The sequence below is a fragment of the Phyllobates terribilis genome, unplaced genomic scaffold, assembly GCF_046119375.1.
Source record: "Phyllobates terribilis strain yellow unplaced genomic scaffold, ASM4611937v1 Scaffold_1__5_contigs__length_1240528914, whole genome shotgun sequence".
Classification (NCBI taxonomy): Eukaryota; Metazoa; Chordata; class Amphibia; order Anura; family Dendrobatidae; genus Phyllobates; species Phyllobates terribilis.
Genome location: NW_027362761.1, coordinates 534797109 through 534816917, shown reverse-complemented (window position 1 = coordinate 534816917; position 19809 = coordinate 534797109). Strand labels below are relative to the sequence as shown.

Sequence of the window (19809 nt, the reverse complement as noted above, 5' to 3'; positions counted from 1 at the left end):
TCACCATATTAATATTGCATTGTAGCTCTTTCTCACAAATAAAATTTATCACGCTCTTCTTATTTTTCCAGACTTCATTCCCCACACTCTCTAGATCAAACTTTTTCACAAAATTTTCAATGAAACAATACCACTTAGGACACACAAATGCACACGGTCTCCTCAAATCCCTATCAGTCCATCCTAATCTACATAACATATTTCCACCCAAAAACCTCAACATACATGCAAATTTCCATTCACCTCCCAGCACTCTTTTAGCTACAAAAAGAACATTAACACCCAAATACAACTCAACATTTGGAAAATTCATCCCTCCATTCCTCCAATCTTTCATCACTATCTCCCTTTTCACTCTCTCCATTTTTGTTCCCCAGAAAAAAACAAACAAGATCCTATTCAGTCTTCTCAGAACCAAATATCCAGGGGGAAATACTAACGCAACGTATAATAATATAGGCAAAATCACACTTTTAATTATTAAAATCTTACCCACAAAAGACAGCTCTCTCAATTTCCAAAAATTTAACTTTCTCATCACTCTCTTACCCACATCCTCCCAACTTTCTCTCCCGTCTAAACTTTCATCCAATTTCACACCTAGCACTTTCACCGCACCATATACTCTCTCAATACCCAAGTCTTCATGTATTGTCACATCACCAAAACACTTCCACACACTTTTACCCCAATTTACCCTAAAAGCGGATGCCCCACAAAATAAGGAGACTAACAATTTTGCCCTTCTTAACGCACACACTGACTCACAAACCACGCATACATCATCCATATATGCTAATACTTTCACCTCTTTTCCACCACTTCCAGGCACTTTTACACCCCTCATACATTTATCTCTCCTAATCAACTCCAATAAAGGTTCCATTACACAAATGAACACAATAGGTGACAGTGGGCAACCTTGCCTCACACCTGAGCACACCCTCACTTCTTCACTGAGCCATCCATTTATCAGAAACTTACTATATGCATCTTTATACAACATCCTTATCACATTCACAAAATCACCAGGGAATCCCATTTTTACTAACACTCTGAACAAAAAACCATGTGACACTCTATCAAACGCCTTTTCAAAATCAATTGACAGTATACTCACATCTTGCTTTCTATCCATACTATCCCACAGTACATCTCTTAACAAACACAAGTTCTCACTTATCCTCCTTCCAGGTACACCACACACTTGCTCTTCGCCAATCACTTGATTTATCACCTCTCTCATCCTATTTGCAACTAATTTTGCAAAGATCTTATAGTCCACATTTAAAAGTGTAATTGGCCTCCAATTTTTGACCTCTTTCTCATCACCATTCTTATGAATTAAAACAACCACACCACTTTTCATACTTTCAGCCGTTTTACTATTTTCCCACATAAACTTATACACTTCAACTAAATCACGCCCTATAATATCCCACATGCTTCTAAAAAACTCAGCCGGCAAACCATCCTCACCTGGAGTCTTGTTTAAAGCCATACTAACCATCACACGCTTCACCTCTTCCTCATTTAAGTCCTTCATCAGTTCAGGCAAATCATTCTCCAACACTTTTCTCTCAATACATGCAAACAAATCATCCTCAAGGTCTCTATCACATTTTTTCCCTGCATACAAATCCTTATAAAAATCTTCCACCACACCCAACACATCTTTCCCTTTCACAACTCTTCCATCCTTATCATTTGCTCTCACAAATTCCACCCTTCGTCCCACCACCTTTTTGAAAAAAAATCTAGAACATTTTTCATCCTTTTCAAGCTTGTCCATTTTGGCCTGATATATTATTTCTTTGCCTCTTCCAATCAAACATTCACTACACTTCTTCTTTGCTCCTTCAATTTCCACATCCACCTTCCAACCATTTTTTTTCAAATTTTTTAGAAATACTAACCTCTTATTCAGCCATTCATACTTTCTCCTCTTTCTAGCAGCCCGTTTATACCCTTCCTTCCTAAAAAACATACACGTTTGCTTTTTAATCCAATCCCACCACTCCAACACACTGTCAAACACCCTTTTCTTATCACACCATTCTCTATATTTTCTTACATACATATTATACAATCCCTTATCTTCCAACAAACTCACATTTAATTTCCATATACCTCTCCCACTCACACAATTCTCATCCAAAACCAATTCACATTTCACACACTCATGGTCCGAATACATCACCTTATTTTGAATAAATTTCTTACCAACCAAACCTTTCGATACAAAACACATGTCAATCCTTGAACTATACCTTCCACACTCAGAATGATATGTTTCAGGTGGCGGGTTTACTCCACCTTGTTTTGCCAGATCTTGCAGTTTAAAATCCAGGAGCATTGATTTAAGAACATTCCCAGAAGCATCCACACTATCACCATCAATCACACAATTAAAGTCCCCCACCCAGACAACCGGATCCCTCCCAGGCAAATACAACTTAATTTTCTCAAACAGTTCTATTCTCTCATTCCTCTTAGTTGATGCATACACATTTATCACGCGAAACTTTAACCCTTTCATTTTCACCACCACCATTATACACCTGCCAGCCTCTATCACCATATAACTACATATTTCAATATTTTTGTTTTTAAACAAAATGCCCACACCATCATTTCTATTTAAAGATGACATTGACCACACTGCTGGTCCATGTCTCCATTCTTCTTTCCTAATTTCATTATTTAACCCACATTCTTGTAGACATATAATATCTACACATGCCCCTGCAAGTTCTTCCAAAATTGCAGCCCTTCTGTTTCTGCTTGAAAACACACGGACATTTGATGATGCGATCACAAAGGACATGCTACCCTACTTATACAACAACCCTAAGGAGGATAAGGACACAAGTCACGGGGGGGCGGGAGGAGTTTCGCCGCCAGACCCAATATCCATCCCTTCCTCAAATAGCGTCTTAAACCTGTTCTTTGTCTCCACAAACGGCGACTCCAAAGTCTCAATTTTTTGCTTTTTTGCTGCTTTCCGAAAGGGACGAAAGGAATTCCCATCTCTTTCCTCGGTATCAACAGAGGAACTTGCCCCAGGTGATGACCACTCATCAATTACTAGGGACTCATCAGTTACTGGGCTGAGTGGATCCGCAATTGATTCCACCTCCTCCTGTACCTCACTTTTCTCAGCAACCAGACTTTCACTCTGCTCCTGCACAGCCTCCTGCTCCAATATCCTCCTAGCCTCCTCATGCTTTTTTTGGTAAGCAAGCTCAGCCGCCATTCTTCTCTGCCTCTCTTGTTCCTGAAATTCCTCTGCCTTCTTTTTTGCCACTGGGCAGTTCCTGTAGACATGCCCAGTATCTCCACACATGTCACAGGCCCTCGGCATAGGGCAACCTCCGGCTTCATGGCCAGGTTTCTTGCAGAGTCTACAAACTTTAAGATTAGGACAAGCCTCCTTAAGGTGGCCGAAGACATGGCAATTCCTACAAAAGGTTGGCTGGCCCTGGTACCACAAATACCCTCTATGACCAGCCACAGAAAAATTGGCTGGGGGGTGCTTCACACCACCAATGCATGTGGAATCTGGCTTCAACTTCACCATGAACTTGTACGTGCCATTAAATACGTTCAAGGCACTGGTCTGTTGCATGCCACCCTTCACATACACACAATAGTTTGACAAAAAGGTCTGAATTACAGACACCGGTGTAAAGGGGTTATATACATGAACAAACAGCACCTTATCCTCTAGTTCAAACAAAGGGTAGAAGCAAATGTTCTTTAAAACGGAATTGGAACAGTTTTTTCGAAGGCATTCAAAAAACAGCAAACAAGTGCCTTCCTCATTAAAGGTCACATCATACTGGCCTGTTTTCTTTGCCTCTTGCACACAATAAAGTTGATCAAGAAAAATACCTGCCAATTCTTCAATGATGGTATGTCCAATGTAAAGAATGTTGTTTCTCTCAAGGTCAGCTGTGTCCACTTGCAGACGAACGGTGTTCCTGATGCCTGAACGGAATCTTGAACCACTGGCAAACATCTCGTCAAAAAGAAAAACTGTCGGTCCGACGACCACAGAAAGCAAAAACCGTTGTTTCCTTTAAAAGGAAACTACAAACCCTCCACCCAGCGGAGGCTATAGAACCCCACACTGGGCTGCAGGCCGAGAAAGGTATCTCCCCTGCCAGGTAAGTATGAGTTGGAGCCCGCCGGGCCGACGAGCGCCCCTCTGGCGCAGCCCCCCAGCATCGCGGAGTCTCGTGCACCAAAAGTAAGGGGTGGTGTGGCCCGGCGGCGCCTGCACGGACGCTCCCCGAGTGGGTGACGCCGGGCGCTCAAGGCGCAGCTGACGCCCCGTCCGTCCCCCAGAGGGCAGGCCGAGCTCAAGCGGAAAACCGTCCAAGATGCACAGCAGCAGCAGCCTGATCATTTGCATATAGGGGCGGCTGCTCCCAAGCACTACGTCGCTGCGGCCGGGAACAGGCAGGCAGCTAGAGCTCTGCAGCTGCCACCCTCTGCTGGCACCCTGTCGTGACTCACTCAGCTGCGGCCAGGAGGACGCACGGTGGAGGAGGCTCAAGGGCAGGCCCAGCAGCTGCTTCGGGTCGACCGACCGAACGGCAGACAGCTGTGCACCGGCGGGCCACTCACAACTCCAGCTCCGGCCGCGAGATGGGGACGCTGCAAGTGGCCACCCTTGAGCGTGCCTGCGCAGGAGGAGGCTTTCGGCCGCTCGCGCTCTCCCTGGAACACGGCGTTGCCTCGTGTGCTCCAAAGCATGCCTTTGGTTCGCTGCAAATCCAGCATGTTGGGGCGCTAGTCCCGACACCTGCAGAAGAGCAGAGGGAGCCATGTCGTCACCAAGTGAATGAGATGCAAACGAGCAGATCAATCCCCAGCAGCAGGCAGGGGGCGCCAAGTCCAACAAACAAAGCACAAAGCAAAGGCAAAAGGCCCCAAGCCAACAAAAAAGCAAGCAACTCGTCCCTTCTTAGCCAGGGCAGGGAGAAGGTGGCGGCGTAGGCCCACAAGGGGGAGCCAAAGGCCACGTCCACCTCTCCGAGCTTCTCATCATTCCTAAAGCACTGTTCTGTCATTGACCGGAGGAAATCAGGGGAAAGCGCGAACGCAGTCCCCCACTACCACAAATTATGCAGTTGAGTTTCCCGCATTTGGGGAAATCGCAGGGGTCAGCACACCCGGAGTGCAATGGATGAGCCTCACCCTGGGAGAACCACCTTAGTGATCATGGTATCTCCCCTGCCAGGTAAGTATGAGTTGGAGCCCACCGGGCCGACGAGCGCCCCTCTGGCGCAGCCCCCCAGCATCGCGGAGTCTCGTGCACCAAAAGTAAGGGGTGGTGTGGCCCGGCGGCGCCTGCACGGACGCTCCCCGAGTGGGTGACGCCGGGCGCTCAAGGCGCAGCTGACGCCCCGTCTGTCCCCCAGAGGGCAGGCCGAGCTCAAGCGGAAAACCGTCCAAGATGCACAGCAGCAGCAGCCTGATCATTTGCATATAGGGGCGGCTGCTCCCAAGCACTACGTCGCTGCGGCCGGGAACAGGCAGGCAGCTAGAGCTCTGCAGCTGCCACCCTCTGCTGGCACCCTGTCGTGACTCACTCAGCTGCGGCCAGGAGGACGCACGGTGGAGGAGGCTCAAGGGCAGGCCCAGCAGCTGCTTCGGGTCGACCGACCGAACGGCAGACAGCTGTGCACCGGCGGGCCACTCACAACTCCAGCTCCGGCCGCGAGATGGGGACGCTGCAAGTGGCCACCCTTGAGCGTGCCTGCGCAGGAGGAGGCTTTCGGCCGCTCGCGCTCTCCCTGGAACACGGCGTTGCCTCGTGTGCTCCAAAGCATGCCTTTGGTTCGCTGCAAATCCAGCATGTTGGGGCGCTAGTCCCGACACCTGCAGAAGAGCAGAGGGAGCCATGTCGTCACCAAGTGAATGAGATGCAAACGAGCAGATCAATCCCCAGCAGCAGGCAGGGGGCGCCAAGTCCAACAAACAAAGCACAAAGCAAAGGCAAAAGGCCCCAAGCCAACAAAGAAGCAAGCAACTCGTCCCTTCTTAGCCAGGGCAGGGAGAAGGTGGCGGCGTAGGCCCACAAGGGGGAGCCAAAGGCCACGTCCACCTCTCCGAGCTTCTCATCATTCCCAAAGCACTGTTCTGTCATTGACCGGAGGAAATCAGGGGAAAGCGCGAACGCAGTCCCCCACTACCACAAATTATGCAGTCGAGTTTCCCGCATTTGGGGAAATCGCAGGGGTCAGCACACCCGGAGTGCAATGGATGAGCCTCACCCTGGGAGAACCACCTTAGTGATCATGGTATCTCCCCTGCCAGGTAAGTATGAGTTAGAGCCCGCCGGGCCGACGAGCGCCCCTCTGGCGCAGCCCCCCAGCATCGCGGAGTCTCGTGCACCAAAAGTAAGGGGTGGTGTGGCCCGGCGGCGCCTGCACGGACGCTCCCCGAGTGGGTGACGCCGGGCGCTCAAGGCGCAGCTGACGCCCCGTCTGTCCCCCAGAGGGCAGGCCGAGCTCAAGCGGAAAACCGTCCAAGATGCACAGCAGCAGCAGCCTGATCATTTGCATATAGGGGCGGCTGCTCCCAAGCACTACGTCGCTGCGGCCGGGAACAGGCAGGCAGCTAGAGCTCTGCAGCTGCCACCCTCTGCTGGCACCCTGTCGTGACTCACTCAGCTGCGGCCAGGAGGACGCACGGTGGAGGAGGCTCAAGGGCAGGCCCAGCAGCTGCTTCGGGTCGACCGACCGAACGGCAGACAGCTGTGCACCGGCGGGCCACTCACAACTCCAGCTCCGGCCGCGAGATGGGGACGCTGCAAGTGGCCACCCTTGAGCGTGCCTGCGCAGGAGGAGGCTTTCGGCCGCTCGCGCTCTCCCTGGAACACGGCGTTGCCTCGTGTGCTCCAAAGCATGCCTTTGGTTCGCTGCAAATCCAGCATGTTGGGGCGCTAGTCCCGACACCTGCAGAAGAGCAGAGGGAGCCATGTCGTCACCAAGTGAATGAGATGCAAACGAGCAGATCAATCCCCAGCAGCAGGCAGGGGGCGCCAAGTCCAACAAACAAAGCACAAAGCAAAGGCAAAAGGCCCCAAGCCAACAAAGAAGCAAGCAACTCGTCCCTTCTTAGCCAGGGCAGGGAGAAGGTGGCGGCGTAGGCCCACAAGGGGGAGCCAAAGGCCACGTCCACCTCTCCGAGCTTCTCATCATTCCCAAAGCACTGTTCTGTCATTGACCGGAGGAAATCAGGGGAAAGCGCGAACGCAGTCCCCCACTACCACAAATTATGCAGTCGAGTTTCCCGCATTTGGGGAAATCGCAGGGGTCAGCACATCCGGAGTGCAATGGATGAGCCTCACCCTGGGAGAACCACCTTAGTGATCATGGTATCTCCCCTGCCAGGTAAGTATGAGTTGGAGCCCGCCGGGCCGACGAGCGCCCCTCTGGCGCAGCCCCCCAGCATCGCGGAGTCTCGTGCACCAAAAGTAAGGGGTGGTGTGGCCCGGCGGCGCCTGCACGGACGCTCCCCGAGTGGGTGACGCCGGGCGCTCAAGGCGCAGCTGACGCCCCGTCCGTCCCCCAGAGGGCAGGCCGAGCTCAAGCGGAAAACCGTCCAAGATGCACAGCAGCAGCAGCCTGATCATTTGCATATAGGGGCGGCTGCTCCCAAGCACTACGTCGCTGCGGCCGGGAACAGGCAGGCAGCTAGAGCTCTGCAGCTGCCACCCTCTGCTGGCACCCTGTCGTGACTCACTCAGCTGCGGCCAGGAGGACGCACGGTGGAGGAGGCTCAAGGGCAGGCCCAGCAGCTGCTTCGGGTCGACCGACCGAACGGCAGACAGCTGTGCACCGGCGGGCCACTCACAACTCCAGCTCCGGCCGCGAGATGGGGACGCTGCAAGTGGCCACCCTTGAGCGTGCCTGCGCAGGAGGAGGCTTTCGGCCGCTCGCGCTCTCCCTGGAACACGGCGTTGCCTCGTGTGCTCCAAAGCATGCCTTTGGTTCGCTGCAAATCCAGCATGTTGGGGCGCTAGTCCCGACACCTGCAGAAGAGCAGAGGGAGCCATGTCGTCACCAAGTGAATGAGATGCAAACGAGCAGATCAATCCCCAGCAGCAGGCAGGGGGCGCCAAGTCCAACAAACAAAGCACAAAGCAAAGGCAAAAGGCCCCAAGCCAACAAAAAAGCAAGCAACTCGTCCCTTCTTAGCCAGGGCAGGGAGAAGGTGGCGGCGTAGGCCCACAAGGGGGAGCCAAAGGCCACGTCCACCTCTCCGAGCTTCTCATCATTCCCAAAGCACTGTTCTGTCATTGACAGGAGGAAATCAGGGGAAAGCGCGAACGCAGTCCCCCACTACCACAAATTATGCAGTCGAGTTTCCCGCATTTGGGGAAATCGCAGGGGTCAGCACACCCGGAGTGCAATGGATGAGCCTCACCCTGGGAGAACCACCTTAGTGATCATGGTATCTCCCCTGCCAGGTAAGTATGAGTTGGAGCCCGCCGGGCCGACGAGCGCCCCTCTGGCGCAGCCCCCCAGCATCGCGGAGTCTCGTGCACCAAAAGTAAGGGGTGGTGTGGCCCGGCGGCGCCTGCACGGACGCTCCCCGAGTGGGTGACGCCGGGCGCTCAAGGCGCAGCTGACGCCCCGTCCGTCCCCCAGAGGGCAGGCCGAGCTCAAGCGGAAAACCGTCCAAGATGCACAGCAGCAGCAGCCTGATCATTTGCATATAGGGGCGGCTGCTCCCAAGCACTACGTCGCTGCGGCCGGGAACAGGCAGGCAGCTAGAGCTCTGCAGCTGCCACCCTCTGCTGGCACCCTGTCGTGACTCACTCAGCTGCGGCCAGGAGGACGCACGGTGGAGGAGGCTCAAGGGCAGGCCCAGCAGCTGCTTCGGGTCGACCGACCGAACGGCAGACAGCTGTGCACCGGCGGGCCACTCACAACTCCAGCTCCGGCCGCGAGATGGGGACGCTGCAAGTGGCCACCCTTGAGCGTGCCTGCGCAGGAGGAGGCTTTCGGCCGCTCGCGCTCTCCCTGGAACACGGCGTTGCCTCGTGTGCTCCAAAGCATGCCTTTGGTTCGCTGCAAATCCAGCATGTTGGGGCGCTAGTCCCGACACCTGCAGAAGAGCAGAGGGAGCCATGTCGTCACCAAGTGAATGAGATGCAAACGAGCAGATCAATCCCCAGCAGCAGGCAGGGGGCGCCAAGTCCAACAAACAAAGCACAAAGCAAAGGCAAAAGGCCCCAAGCCAACAAAGAAGCAAGCAACTCGTCCCTTCTTAGCCAGGGCAGGGAGAAGGTGGCGGCGTAGGCCCACAAGGGGGAGCCAAAGGCCACATCCACCTCTCCGAGCTTCTCATCATTCCCAAAGCACTGTTCTGTCATTGACCGGAGGAAATCAGGGGAAAGCGCGAACGCAGTCCCCCACTACCACAAATTATGCAGTCGAGTTTCCCGCATTTGGGGAAATCGCAGGGGTCAGCACACTCGGAGTGCAATGGATGAGCCTCACCCTGGGAGAACCACCTTAGTGATCATGGTATCTCCCCTGCCAGGTAAGTATGAGTTGGAGCCCGCCGGGCCGACGAGCGCCCCTCTGGCGCAGCCCCCCAGCATCGCGGAGTCTCGTGCACCAAAAGTAAGGGGTGGTGTGGCCCGGCGGCGCCTGCACGGACGCTCCCCGAGTGGGTGACGCCGGGCGCTCAAGGCGCAGCTGACGCCCCGTCCGTCCCCCAGAGGGCAGGCCGAGCTCAAGCGGAAAACCGTCCAAGATGCACAGCAGCAGCAGCCTGATCATTTGCATATAGGGGCGGCTGCTCCCAAGCACTACGTCGCTGCGGCCGGGAACAGGCAGGCAGCTAGAGCTCTGCAGCTGCCACCCTCTGCTGGCACCCTGTCGTGACTCACTCAGCTGCGGCCAGGAGGACGCACGGTGGAGGAGGCTCAAGGGCAGGCCCAGCAGCTGCTTCGGGTCGACCGACCGAACGGCAGACAGCTGTGCACCGGCGGGCCACTCACAACTCCAGCTCCGGCCGCGAGATGGGGACGCTGCAAGTGGCCACCCTTGAGCGTGCCTGCGCAGGAGGAGGCTTTCGGCCGCTCGCGCTCTCCCTGGAACACGGCGTTGCCTCGTGTGCTCCAAAGCATGCCTTTGGTTCGCTGCAAATCCAGCATGTTGGGGCGCTAGTCCCGACACCTGCAGAAGAGCAGAGGGAGCCATGTCGTCACCAAGTGAATGAGATGCAAACGAGCAGATCAATCCCCAGCAGCAGGCAGGGGGCGCCAAGTCCAACAAACAAAGCACAAAGCAAAGGCAAAAGGCCCCAAGCCAACAAAAAAGCAAGCAACTCGTCCCTTCTTAGCCAGGGCAGGGAGAAGGTGGCGGCGTAGGCCCACAAGGGGGAGCCAAAGGCCACGTCCACCTCTCCGAGCTTCTCATCATTCCCAAAGCACTGTTCTGTCATTGACCGGAGGAAATCAGGGGAAAGCGCGAACGCAGTCCCCCACTACCACAAATTATGCAGTCGAGTTTCCCGCATTTGGGGAAATCGCAGGGGTCAGCACACCCGGAGTGCAATGGATGAGCCTCACCCTGGGAGAACCACCTTAGTGATCATGGTATCTCCTCTGCCAGGTAAGTATGAGTTGGAGCCCGCCGGGCCGACGAGCGCCCCTCTGGCGCAGCCCCCCAGCATCGCGGAGTCTCGTGCACCAAAAGTAAGGGGTGGTGTGGCCCGGCGGCGCCTGCACGGACGCTCCCCGAGTGGGTGACGCCGGGCGCTCAAGGCGCAGCTGACGCCCCGTCCGTCCCCCGGAGGGCAGGCCGAGCTCAAGCGGAAAACCGTCCAAGATGCACAGCAGCAGCAGCCTGATCATTTGCATATAGGGGCGGCTGCTCCCAAGCACTACGTCGCTGCGGCCGGGAACAGGCAGGCAGCTAGAGCTCTGCAGCTGCCACCCTCTGCTGGCACCCTGTCGTGACTCACTCAGCTGCGGCCAGGAGGACGCACGGTGGAGGAGGCTCAAGGGCAGGCCCAGCAGCTGCTTCGGGTCGACCGACCGAACGGCAGACAGCTGTGCACCGGCGGGCCACTCACAACTCCAGCTCCGGCCGCGAGATGGGGACGCTGCAAGTGGCCACCCTTGAGCGTGCCTGCGCAGGAGGAGGCTTTCGGCCGCTCGCGCTCTCCCTGGAACACGGCGTTGCCTCGTGTGCTCCAAAGCATGCCTTTGGTTCGCTGCAAATCCAGCATGTTGGGGCGCTAGTCCCGACACCTGCAGAAGAGCAGAGGGAGCCATGTCGTCACCAAGTGAATGAGATGCAAACGAGCAGATCAATCCCCAGCAGCAGGCAGGGGGCGCCAAGTCCAACAAACAAAGCACAAAGCAAAGGCAAAAGGCCCCAAGCCAACAAAGAAGCAAGCAACTCGTCCCTTCTTAGCCAGGGCAGGGAGAAGGTGGCGGCGTAGGCCCACAAGGGGGAGCCAAAGGCCACGTCCACCTCTCCGAGCTTCTCATCATTCCCAAAGCACTGTTCTGTCATTGACCGGAGGAAATCAGGGGAAAGCGCGAACGCAGTCCCCCACTACCACAAATTATGCAGTCGAGTTTCCCGCATTTGGGGAAATCGCAGGGGTCAGCACACCCGGAGTGCAATGGATGAGCCTCACCCTGGGAGAACCACCTTAGTGATCATGGTATCTCCCCTGCCAGGTAAGTATGAGTTGGAGCCCGCCGGGCCGACGAGCGCCCCTCTGGCGCAGCCCCCCAGCATCGCGGAGTCTCGTGCACCAAAAGTAAGGGGTGGTGTGGCCCGGCGGCGCCTGCACGGACGCTCCCCGAGTGGGTGACGCCGGGCGCTCAAGGCGCAGCTGACGCCCCGTCCGTCCCCCAGAGGGCAGGCCGAGCTCAAGCGGAAAACCGTCCAAGATGCACAGCAGCAGCAGCCTGATCATTTGCATATAGGGGCGGCTGCTCCCAAGCACTACGTCGCTGCGGCCGGGAACAGGCAGGCAGCTAGAGCTCTGCAGCTGCCACCCTCTGCTGGCACCCTGTCGTGACTCACTCAGCTGCGGCCAGGAGGACGCACGGTGGAGGAGGCTCAAGGGCAGGCCCAGCAGCTGCTTCGGGTCGACCGACCGAACGGCAGACAGCTGTGCACCGGCGGGCCACTCACAACTCCAGCTCCGGCCGCGAGATGGGGACGCTGCAAGTGGCCACCCTTGAGCGTGCCTGCGCAGGAGGAGGCTTTCGGCCGCTCGCGCTCTCCCTGGAACACGGCGTTGCCTCGTGTGCTCCAAAGCATGCCTTTGGTTCGCTGCAAATCCAGCATGTTGGGGCGCTAGTCCCGACACCTGCAGAAGAGCAGAGGGAGCCATGTCGTCACCAAGTGAATGAGATGCAAACGAGCAGATCAATCCCCAGCAGCAGGCAGGGGGCGCCAAGTCCAACAAACAAAGCACAAAGCAAAGGCAAAAGGCCCCAAGCCAACAAAAAAGCAAGCAACTCGTCCCTTCTTAGCCAGGGCAGGGAGAAGGTGGCGGCGTAGGCCCACAAGGGGGAGCCAAAGGCCACGTCCACCTCTCCGAGCTTCTCATCATTCCCAAAGCACTGTTCTGTCATTGACAGGAGGAAATCAGGGGAAAGCGCGAACGCAGTCCCCCACTACCACAAATTATGCAGTCGAGTTTCCCGCATTTGGGGAAATCGCAGGGGTCAGCACACCCGGAGTGCAATGGATGAGCCTCACCCTGGGAGAACCACCTTAGTGATCATGGTATCTCCCCTGCCAGGTAAGTATGAGTTGGAGCCCGCCGGGCCGACGAGCGCCCCTCTGGCGCAGCCCCCCAGCATCGCGGAGTCTCGTGCACCAAAAGTAAGGGGTGGTGTGGCCCGGCGGCGCCTGCACGGACGCTCCCCGAGTGGGTGACGCCGGGCGCTCAAGGCGCAGCTGACGCCCCGTCCGTCCCCCAGAGGGCAGGCCGAGCTCAAGCGGAAAACCGTCCAAGATGCACAGCAGCAGCAGCCTGATCATTTGCATATAGGGGCGGCTGCTCCCAAGCACTACGTCGCTGCGGCCGGGAACAGGCAGGCAGCTAGAGCTCTGCAGCTGCCACCCTCTGCTGGCACCCTGTCGTGACTCACTCAGCTGCGGCCAGGAGGACGCACGGTGGAGGAGGCTCAAGGGCAGGCCCAGCAGCTGCTTCGGGTCGACCGACCGAACGGCAGACAGCTGTGCACCGGCGGGCCACTCACAACTCCAGCTCCGGCCGCGAGATGGGGACGCTGCAAGTGGCCACCCTTGAGCGTGCCTGCGCAGGAGGAGGCTTTCGGCCGCTCGCGCTCTCCCTGGAACACGGCGTTGCCTCGTGTGCTCCAAAGCATGCCTTTGGTTCGCTGCAAATCCAGCATGTTGGGGCGCTAGTCCCGACACCTGCAGAAGAGCAGAGGGAGCCATGTCGTCACCAAGTGAATGAGATGCAAACGAGCAGATCAATCCCCAGCAGCAGGCAGGGGGCGCCAAGTCCAACAAACAAAGCACAAAGCAAAGGCAAAAGGCCCCAAGCCAACAAAGAAGCAAGCAACTCGTCCCTTCTTAGCCAGGGCAGGGAGAAGGTGGCGGCGTAGGCCCACAAGGGGGAGCCAAAGGCCACGTCCACCTCTCCGAGCTTCTCATCATTCCCAAAGCACTGTTCTGTCATTGACCGGAGGAAATCAGGGGAAAGCGCGAACGCAGTCCCCCACTACCACAAATTATGCAGTCGAGTTTCCCGCATTTGGGGAAATCGCAGGGGTCAGCACACCCGGAGTGCAATGGATGAGCCTCACCCTGGGAGAACCACCTTAGTGATCATGGTATCTCCCCTGCCAGGTAAGTATGAGTTGGAGCCCGCCGGGCCGACGAGCGCCCCTCTGGCGCAGCCCCCCAGCATCGCGGAGTCTCGTGCACCAAAAGTAAGGGGTGGTGTGGCCCGGCGGCGCCTGCACGGACGCTCCCCGAGTGGGTGACGCCGGGCGCTCAAGGCGCAGCTGACGCCCCGTCCGTCCCCCAGAGGGCAGGCCGAGCTCAAGCGGAAAACCGTCCAAGATGCACAGCAGCAGCAGCCTGATCATTTGCATATAGGGGCGGCTGCTCCCAAGCACTACGTCGCTGCGGCCGGGAACAGGCAGGCAGCTAGAGCTCTGCAGCTGCCACCCTCTGCTGGCACCCTGTCGTGACTCACTCAGCTGCGGCCAGGAGGACGCACGGTGGAGGAGGCTCAAGGGCAGGCCCAGCAGCTGCTTCGGGTCGACCGACCGAACGGCAGACAGCTGTGCACCGGCGGGCCACTCACAACTCCAGCTCCGGCCGCGAGATGGGGACGCTGCAAGTGGCCACCCTTGAGCGTGCCTGCGCAGGAGGAGGCTTTCGGCCGCTCGCGCTCTCCCTGGAACACGGCGTTGCCTCGTGTGCTCCAAAGCATGCCTTTGGTTCGCTGCAAATCCAGCATGTTGGGGCGCTAGTCCCGACACCTGCAGAAGAGCAGAGGGAGCCATGTCGTCACCAAGTGAATGAGATGCAAACGAGCAGATCAATCCCCAGCAGCAGGCAGGGGGCGCCAAGTCCAACAAACAAAGCACAAAGCAAAGGCAAAAGGCCCCAAGCCAACAAAAAAGCAAGCAACTCGTCCCTTCTTAGCCAGGGCAGGGAGAAGGTGGCGGCGTAGGCCCACAAGGGGGAGCCAAAGGCCACGTCCACCTCTCCGAGCTTCTCATCATTCCCAAAGCACTGTTCTGTCATTGACAGGAGGAAATCAGGGGAAAGCGCGAACGCAGTCCCCCACTACCACAAATTATGCAGTCGAGTTTCCCGCATTTGGGGAAATCGCAGGGGTCAGCACACCCGGAGTGCAATGGATGAGCCTCACCCTGGGAGAACCACCTTAGTGATCATGGTATCTCCCCTGCCAGGTAAGTATGAGTTGGAGCCCGCCGGGCCGACGAGCGCCCCTCTGGCGCAGCCCCCCAGCATCGCGGAGTCTCGTGCACCAAAAGTAAGGGGTGGTGTGGCCCGGCGGCGCCTGCACGGACGCTCCCCGAGTGGGTGACGCCGGGCGCTCAAGGCGCAGCTGACGCCCCGTCCGTCCCCCAGAGGGCAGGCCGAGCTCAAGCGGAAAACCGTCCAAGATGCACAGCAGCAGCAGCCTGATCATTTGCATATAGGGGCGGCTGCTCCCAAGCACTACGTCGCTGCGGCCGGGAACAGGCAGGCAGCTAGAGCTCTGCAGCTGCCACCCTCTGCTGGCACCCTGTCGTGACTCACTCAGCTGCGGCCAGGAGGACGCACGGTGGAGGAGGCTCAAGGGCAGGCCCAGCAGCTGCTTCGGGTCGACCGACCGAACGGCAGACAGCTGTGCACCGGCGGGCCACTCACAACTCCAGCTCCGGCCGCGAGATGGGGACGCTGCAAGTGGCCACCCTTGAGCGTGCCTGCGCAGGAGGAGGCTTTCGGCCGCTCGCGCTCTCCCTGGAACACGGCGTTGCCTCGTGTGCTCCAAAGCATGCCTTTGGTTCGCTGCAAATCCAGCATGTTGGGGCGCTAGTCCCGACACCTGCAGAAGAGCAGAGGGAGCCATGTCGTCACCAAGTGAATGAGATGCAAACGAGCAGATCAATCCCCAGCAGCAGGCAGGGGGCGCCAAGTCCAACAAACAAAGCACAAAGCAAAGGCAAAAGGCCCCAAGCCAACAAAGAAGCAAGCAACTCGTCCCTTCTTAGCCAGGGCAGGGAGAAGGTGGCGGCGTAGGCCCACAAGGGGGAGCCAAAGGCCACATCCACCTCTCCGAGCTTCTCATCATTCCCAAAGCACTGTTCTGTCATTGACCGGAGGAAATCAGGGGAAAGCGCGAACGCAGTCCCCCACTACCACAAATTATGCAGTCGAGTTTCCCGCATTTGGGGAAATCGCAGGGGTCAGCACACTCGGAGTGCAATGGATGAGCCTCACCCTGGGAGAACCACCTTAGTGATCATGGTATCTCCCCTGCCAGGTAAGTATGAGTTGGAGCCCGCCGGGCCGACGAGCGCCCCTCTGGCGCAGCCCCCCAGCATCGCGGAGTCTCGTGCACCAAAAGTAAGGGGTGGTGTGGCCCGGCGGCGCCTGCACGGACGCTCCCCGAGTGGGTGACGCCGGGCGCTCAAGGCGCAGCTGACGCCCCGTCCGTCCCCCAGAGGGCAGGCCGAGCTCAAGCGGAAAACCGTCCAAGATGCACAGCAGCAGCAGCCTGATCATTTGCATATAGGGGCGGCTGCTCCCAAGCACTACGTCGCTGCGGCCGGGAACAGGCAGGCAGCTAGAGCTCTGCAGCTGCCACCCTCTGCTGGCACCCTGTCGTGACTCACTCAGCTGCGGCCAGGAGGACGCACGGTGGAGGAGGCTCAAGGGCAGGCCCAGCAGCTGCTTCGGGTCGACCGACTGAACGGCAGACAGCTGTGCACCGGCGGGCCACTCACAACTCCAGCTCCGGCCGCGAGATGGGGACGCTGCAAGTGGCCACCCTTGAGCGTGCCTGCGCAGGAGGAGGCTTTCGGCCGCTCGCGCTCTCCCTGGAACACGGCGTTGCCTCGTGTGCTCCAAAGCATGCCTTTGGTTCGCTGCAAATCCAGCATGTTGGGGCGCTAGTCCCGACACCTGCAGAAGAGCAGAGGGAGCCATGTCGTCACCAAGTGAATGAGATGCAAACGAGCAGATCAATCCCCAGCAGCAGGCAGGGGGCGCCAAGTCCAACAAACAAAGCACAAAGCAAAGGCAAAAGGCCCCAAGCCAACAAAAAAGCAAGCAACTCGTCCCTTCTTAGCCAGGGCAGGGAGAAGGTGGCGGCGTAGGCCCACAAGGGGGAGCCAAAGGCCACGTCCACCTCTCCGAGCTTCTCATCATTCCCAAAGCACTGTTCTGTCATTGACCGGAGGAAATCAGGGGAAAGCGCGAACGCAGTCCCCCACTACCACAAATTATGCAGTCGAGTTTCCCGCATTTGGGGAAATCGCAGGGGTCAGCACACCCGGAGTGCAATGGATGAGCCTCACCCTGGGAGAACCACCTTAGTGATCATGGTATCTCCTCTGCCAGGTAAGTATGAGTTGGAGCCCGCCGGGCCGACGAGCGCCCCTCTGGCGCAGCCCCCCAGCATCGCGGAGTCTCGTGCACCAAAAGTAAGGGGTGGTGTGGCCCGGCGGCGCCTGCACGGACGCTCCCCGAGTGGGTGACGCCGGGCGCTCAAGGCGCAGCTGACGCCCCGTCCGTCCCCCGGAGGGCAGGCCGAGCTCAAGCGGAAAACCGTCCAAGATGCACAGCAGCAGCAGCCTGATCATTTGCATATAGGGGCGGCTGCTCCCAAGCACTACGTCGCTGCGGCCGGGAACAGGCAGGCAGCTAGAGCTCTGCAGCTGCCACCCTCTGCTGGCACCCTGTCGTGACTCACTCAGCTGCGGCCAGGAGGACGCACGGTGGAGGAGGCTCAAGGGCAGGCCCAGCAGCTGCTTCGGGTCGACCGACCGAACGGCAGACAGCTGTGCACCGGCGGGCCACTCACAACTCCAGCTCCGGCCGCGAGATGGGGACGCTGCAAGTGGCCACCCTTGAGCGTGCCTGCGCAGGAGGAGGCTTTCGGCCGCTCGCGCTCTCCCTGGAACACGGCGTTGCCTCGTGTGCTCCAAAGCATGCCTTTGGTTCGCTGCAAATCCAGCATGTTGGGGCGCTAGTCCCGACACCTGCAGAAGAGCAGAGGGAGCCATGTCGTCACCAAGTGAATGAGATGCAAACGAGCAGATCAATCCCCAGCAGCAGGCAGGGGGCGCCAAGTCCAACAAACAAAGCACAAAGCAAAGGCAAAAGGCCCCAAGCCAACAAAAAAGCAAGCAACTCGTCCCTTCTTAGCCAGGGCAGGGAGAAGGTGGCGGCGTAGGCCCACAAGGGGGAGCCAAAGGCCACGTCCACCTCTCCGAGCTTCTCATCATTCCTAAAGCACTGTTCTGTCATTGACCGAAGGAAATCAGGGGAAAGCGCGAACGCAGTCCCCCACTACCACAAATTATGCAGTCGAGTTTCCCGCATTTGGGGAAATCGTAGGGGTCAGCACACCCGGAGTGCAATGGATGAGCCTCACCCTGGGAGAACCACCTTAGTGATCATGGTATCTCCCCTGCCAGGTAAGAATGAGTTGCAGCCCGCCGGGCCGACGAGCGCCCCTCTGGCGCAGCCCCCCAGCATCGCGGAGTCTCGTGCACCAAAAGTAAGGGGTGGTGTGGCCCGGCGGCGCCTGCACGGACGCTCCCCGAGTGGGTGACGCCGGGCGCTCAAGGCGCAGCTGACGCCCCGTCCGTCCCCCAGAGGGCAGGCCGAGCTCAAGCGGAAAACCGTCCAAGATGCACAGCAGCAGCAGCCTGATCATTTGCATATAGGGGCGGCTGCTCCCAAGCACTACGTCGCTGCGGCCGGGAACAGGCAGGCAGCTAGAGCTCTGCAGCTGCCACCCTCTGCTGGCACCCTGTCGTGACTCACTCAGCTGCGGCCAGGAGGACGCACGGTGGAGGAGGCTCAAGGGCAGGCCCAGCAGCTGCTTCGGGTCGACCGACCGAACGGCAGACAGCTGTGCACCGGCGGGCCACTCACAACTCCAGCTCCGGCCGCGAGATGGGGACGCTGCAAGTGGCCACCCTTGAGCGTGCCTGCGCAGGAGGAGGCTTTCGGCCGCTCGCGCTCTCCCTGGAACACGGCGTTGCCTCGTGTGCTCCAAAGCATGCCTTTGGTTCGCTGCAAATCCAGCATGTTGGGGCGCTAGTCCCGACACCTGCAGAAGAGCAGAGGGAGCCATGTCGTCACCAAGTGAATGAGATGCAAACGAGCAGATCAATCCCCAGCAGCAGGCAGGGGGCGCCAAGTCCAACAAACAAAGCACAAAGCAAAGGCAAAAGGCCCCAAGCCAACAAAAAAGCAAGCAACTCGTCCCTTCTTAGCCAGGGCAGGGAGAAGGTGGCGGCGTAGGCCCACAAGGGGGAGCCAAAGGCCACGTCCACCTCTCCGAGCTTCTCATCATTCCCAAAGCACTGTTCTGTCATTGACCGGAGAAAATCAGGGGAAAGCGCGAACGCAGTCGCCCACTACCACAAATTATGCAGTCGAGTTTCCCGCATTTGGGGAAATCGCAGGGGTCAGCACACCCGGAGTGCAATGGATGAGCCTCACCCTGGGAGAACCACCTTAGTGATCATGGTATCTCCCCTGCCAGGTAAGTATGAGTTGGAGCCCGCCGGGCCGACGAGCGCCCCTCTGGCGCAGCCCCCCAGCATCGCGGAGTCTCGTGCACCAAAAGTAAGGGGTGGTGTGGCCCGGCGGCGCCTGCACGGACGCTCCCCGAGTGGGTGACGCCGGGCGCTCAAGGCGCAGCTGACGCCCCGTCCGTCCCCCAGAGGGCAGGCCGAGCTCAAGCGGAAAACCGTCCAAGATGCACAGCAGCAGCAGCCTGATCATTTGCATATAGGGGCGGCTGCTCCCAAGCACTACGTCGCTGCGGCCGGGAACAGGCAGGCAGCTAGAGCTCTGCAGCTGCCACCCTCTGCTGGCACCCTGTCGTGACTCACTCAGCTGCGGCCAGGAGGACGCACGGTGGAGGAGGCTCAAGGGCAGGCCCAGCAGCTGCTTCGGGTCGACCGACCGAACGGCAGACAGCTGTGCACCGGCGGGCCACTCACAACTCCAGCTCCGGCCGCGAGATGGGGACGCTGCAAGTGGCCACCCTTGAGCGTGCCTGCGCAGGAGGAGG

The 19809-nt window shown here is 58.1% G+C and overlaps 14 non-coding genes across 14 annotated transcripts; all 14 read right to left on the bottom strand.

The window, feature by feature from the left end:
* Positions 1 to 5092: 5092 nt before the first annotated feature.
* Positions 5093 to 5256, bottom strand: LOC141174354 (U1 spliceosomal RNA). The gene has a single exon (XR_012252855.1). It is a non-coding gene; the product is annotated as a U1 spliceosomal RNA (small nuclear RNA).
* Positions 5257 to 6171: 915 nt separating this feature from the next.
* Positions 6172 to 6335, bottom strand: LOC141174180 (U1 spliceosomal RNA). The gene has a single exon (XR_012252808.1). It is a non-coding gene; the product is annotated as a U1 spliceosomal RNA (small nuclear RNA).
* Positions 6336 to 7250: 915 nt separating this feature from the next.
* LOC141175342 (U1 spliceosomal RNA) lies at positions 7251 to 7414 on the bottom strand. Its single transcript, XR_012253032.1, has one exon. It is a non-coding gene; the product is annotated as a U1 spliceosomal RNA (small nuclear RNA).
* A 915-nt stretch (positions 7415 to 8329) lies between these two features.
* On the bottom strand, positions 8330 to 8493 carry LOC141174178 (U1 spliceosomal RNA). Its single transcript, XR_012252807.1, has one exon. It is a non-coding gene; the product is annotated as a U1 spliceosomal RNA (small nuclear RNA).
* Positions 8494 to 9408: 915 nt separating this feature from the next.
* LOC141174339 (U1 spliceosomal RNA) lies at positions 9409 to 9572 on the bottom strand. The gene has a single exon (XR_012252852.1). It is a non-coding gene; the product is annotated as a U1 spliceosomal RNA (small nuclear RNA).
* Positions 9573 to 10487: 915 nt separating this feature from the next.
* LOC141174241 (U1 spliceosomal RNA) lies at positions 10488 to 10651 on the bottom strand. The gene has a single exon (XR_012252828.1). It is a non-coding gene; the product is annotated as a U1 spliceosomal RNA (small nuclear RNA).
* A 915-nt stretch (positions 10652 to 11566) lies between these two features.
* On the bottom strand, positions 11567 to 11730 carry LOC141174176 (U1 spliceosomal RNA). Its single transcript, XR_012252806.1, has one exon. It is a non-coding gene; the product is annotated as a U1 spliceosomal RNA (small nuclear RNA).
* Positions 11731 to 12645: 915 nt separating this feature from the next.
* LOC141174173 (U1 spliceosomal RNA) lies at positions 12646 to 12809 on the bottom strand. Its single transcript, XR_012252804.1, has one exon. It is a non-coding gene; the product is annotated as a U1 spliceosomal RNA (small nuclear RNA).
* A 915-nt stretch (positions 12810 to 13724) lies between these two features.
* LOC141174170 (U1 spliceosomal RNA) lies at positions 13725 to 13888 on the bottom strand. Its single transcript, XR_012252803.1, has one exon. It is a non-coding gene; the product is annotated as a U1 spliceosomal RNA (small nuclear RNA).
* Positions 13889 to 14803: 915 nt separating this feature from the next.
* Positions 14804 to 14967, bottom strand: LOC141174169 (U1 spliceosomal RNA). The gene has a single exon (XR_012252802.1). It is a non-coding gene; the product is annotated as a U1 spliceosomal RNA (small nuclear RNA).
* Positions 14968 to 15882: 915 nt separating this feature from the next.
* Positions 15883 to 16046, bottom strand: LOC141174332 (U1 spliceosomal RNA). The gene has a single exon (XR_012252851.1). It is a non-coding gene; the product is annotated as a U1 spliceosomal RNA (small nuclear RNA).
* A 915-nt stretch (positions 16047 to 16961) lies between these two features.
* On the bottom strand, positions 16962 to 17125 carry LOC141174237 (U1 spliceosomal RNA). The gene has a single exon (XR_012252825.1). It is a non-coding gene; the product is annotated as a U1 spliceosomal RNA (small nuclear RNA).
* A 915-nt stretch (positions 17126 to 18040) lies between these two features.
* On the bottom strand, positions 18041 to 18204 carry LOC141174420 (U1 spliceosomal RNA). Its single transcript, XR_012252877.1, has one exon. It is a non-coding gene; the product is annotated as a U1 spliceosomal RNA (small nuclear RNA).
* Positions 18205 to 19119: 915 nt separating this feature from the next.
* On the bottom strand, positions 19120 to 19283 carry LOC141174488 (U1 spliceosomal RNA). Its single transcript, XR_012252892.1, has one exon. It is a non-coding gene; the product is annotated as a U1 spliceosomal RNA (small nuclear RNA).
* Between the last annotated feature and the right edge of the window lie 526 nt (positions 19284 to 19809).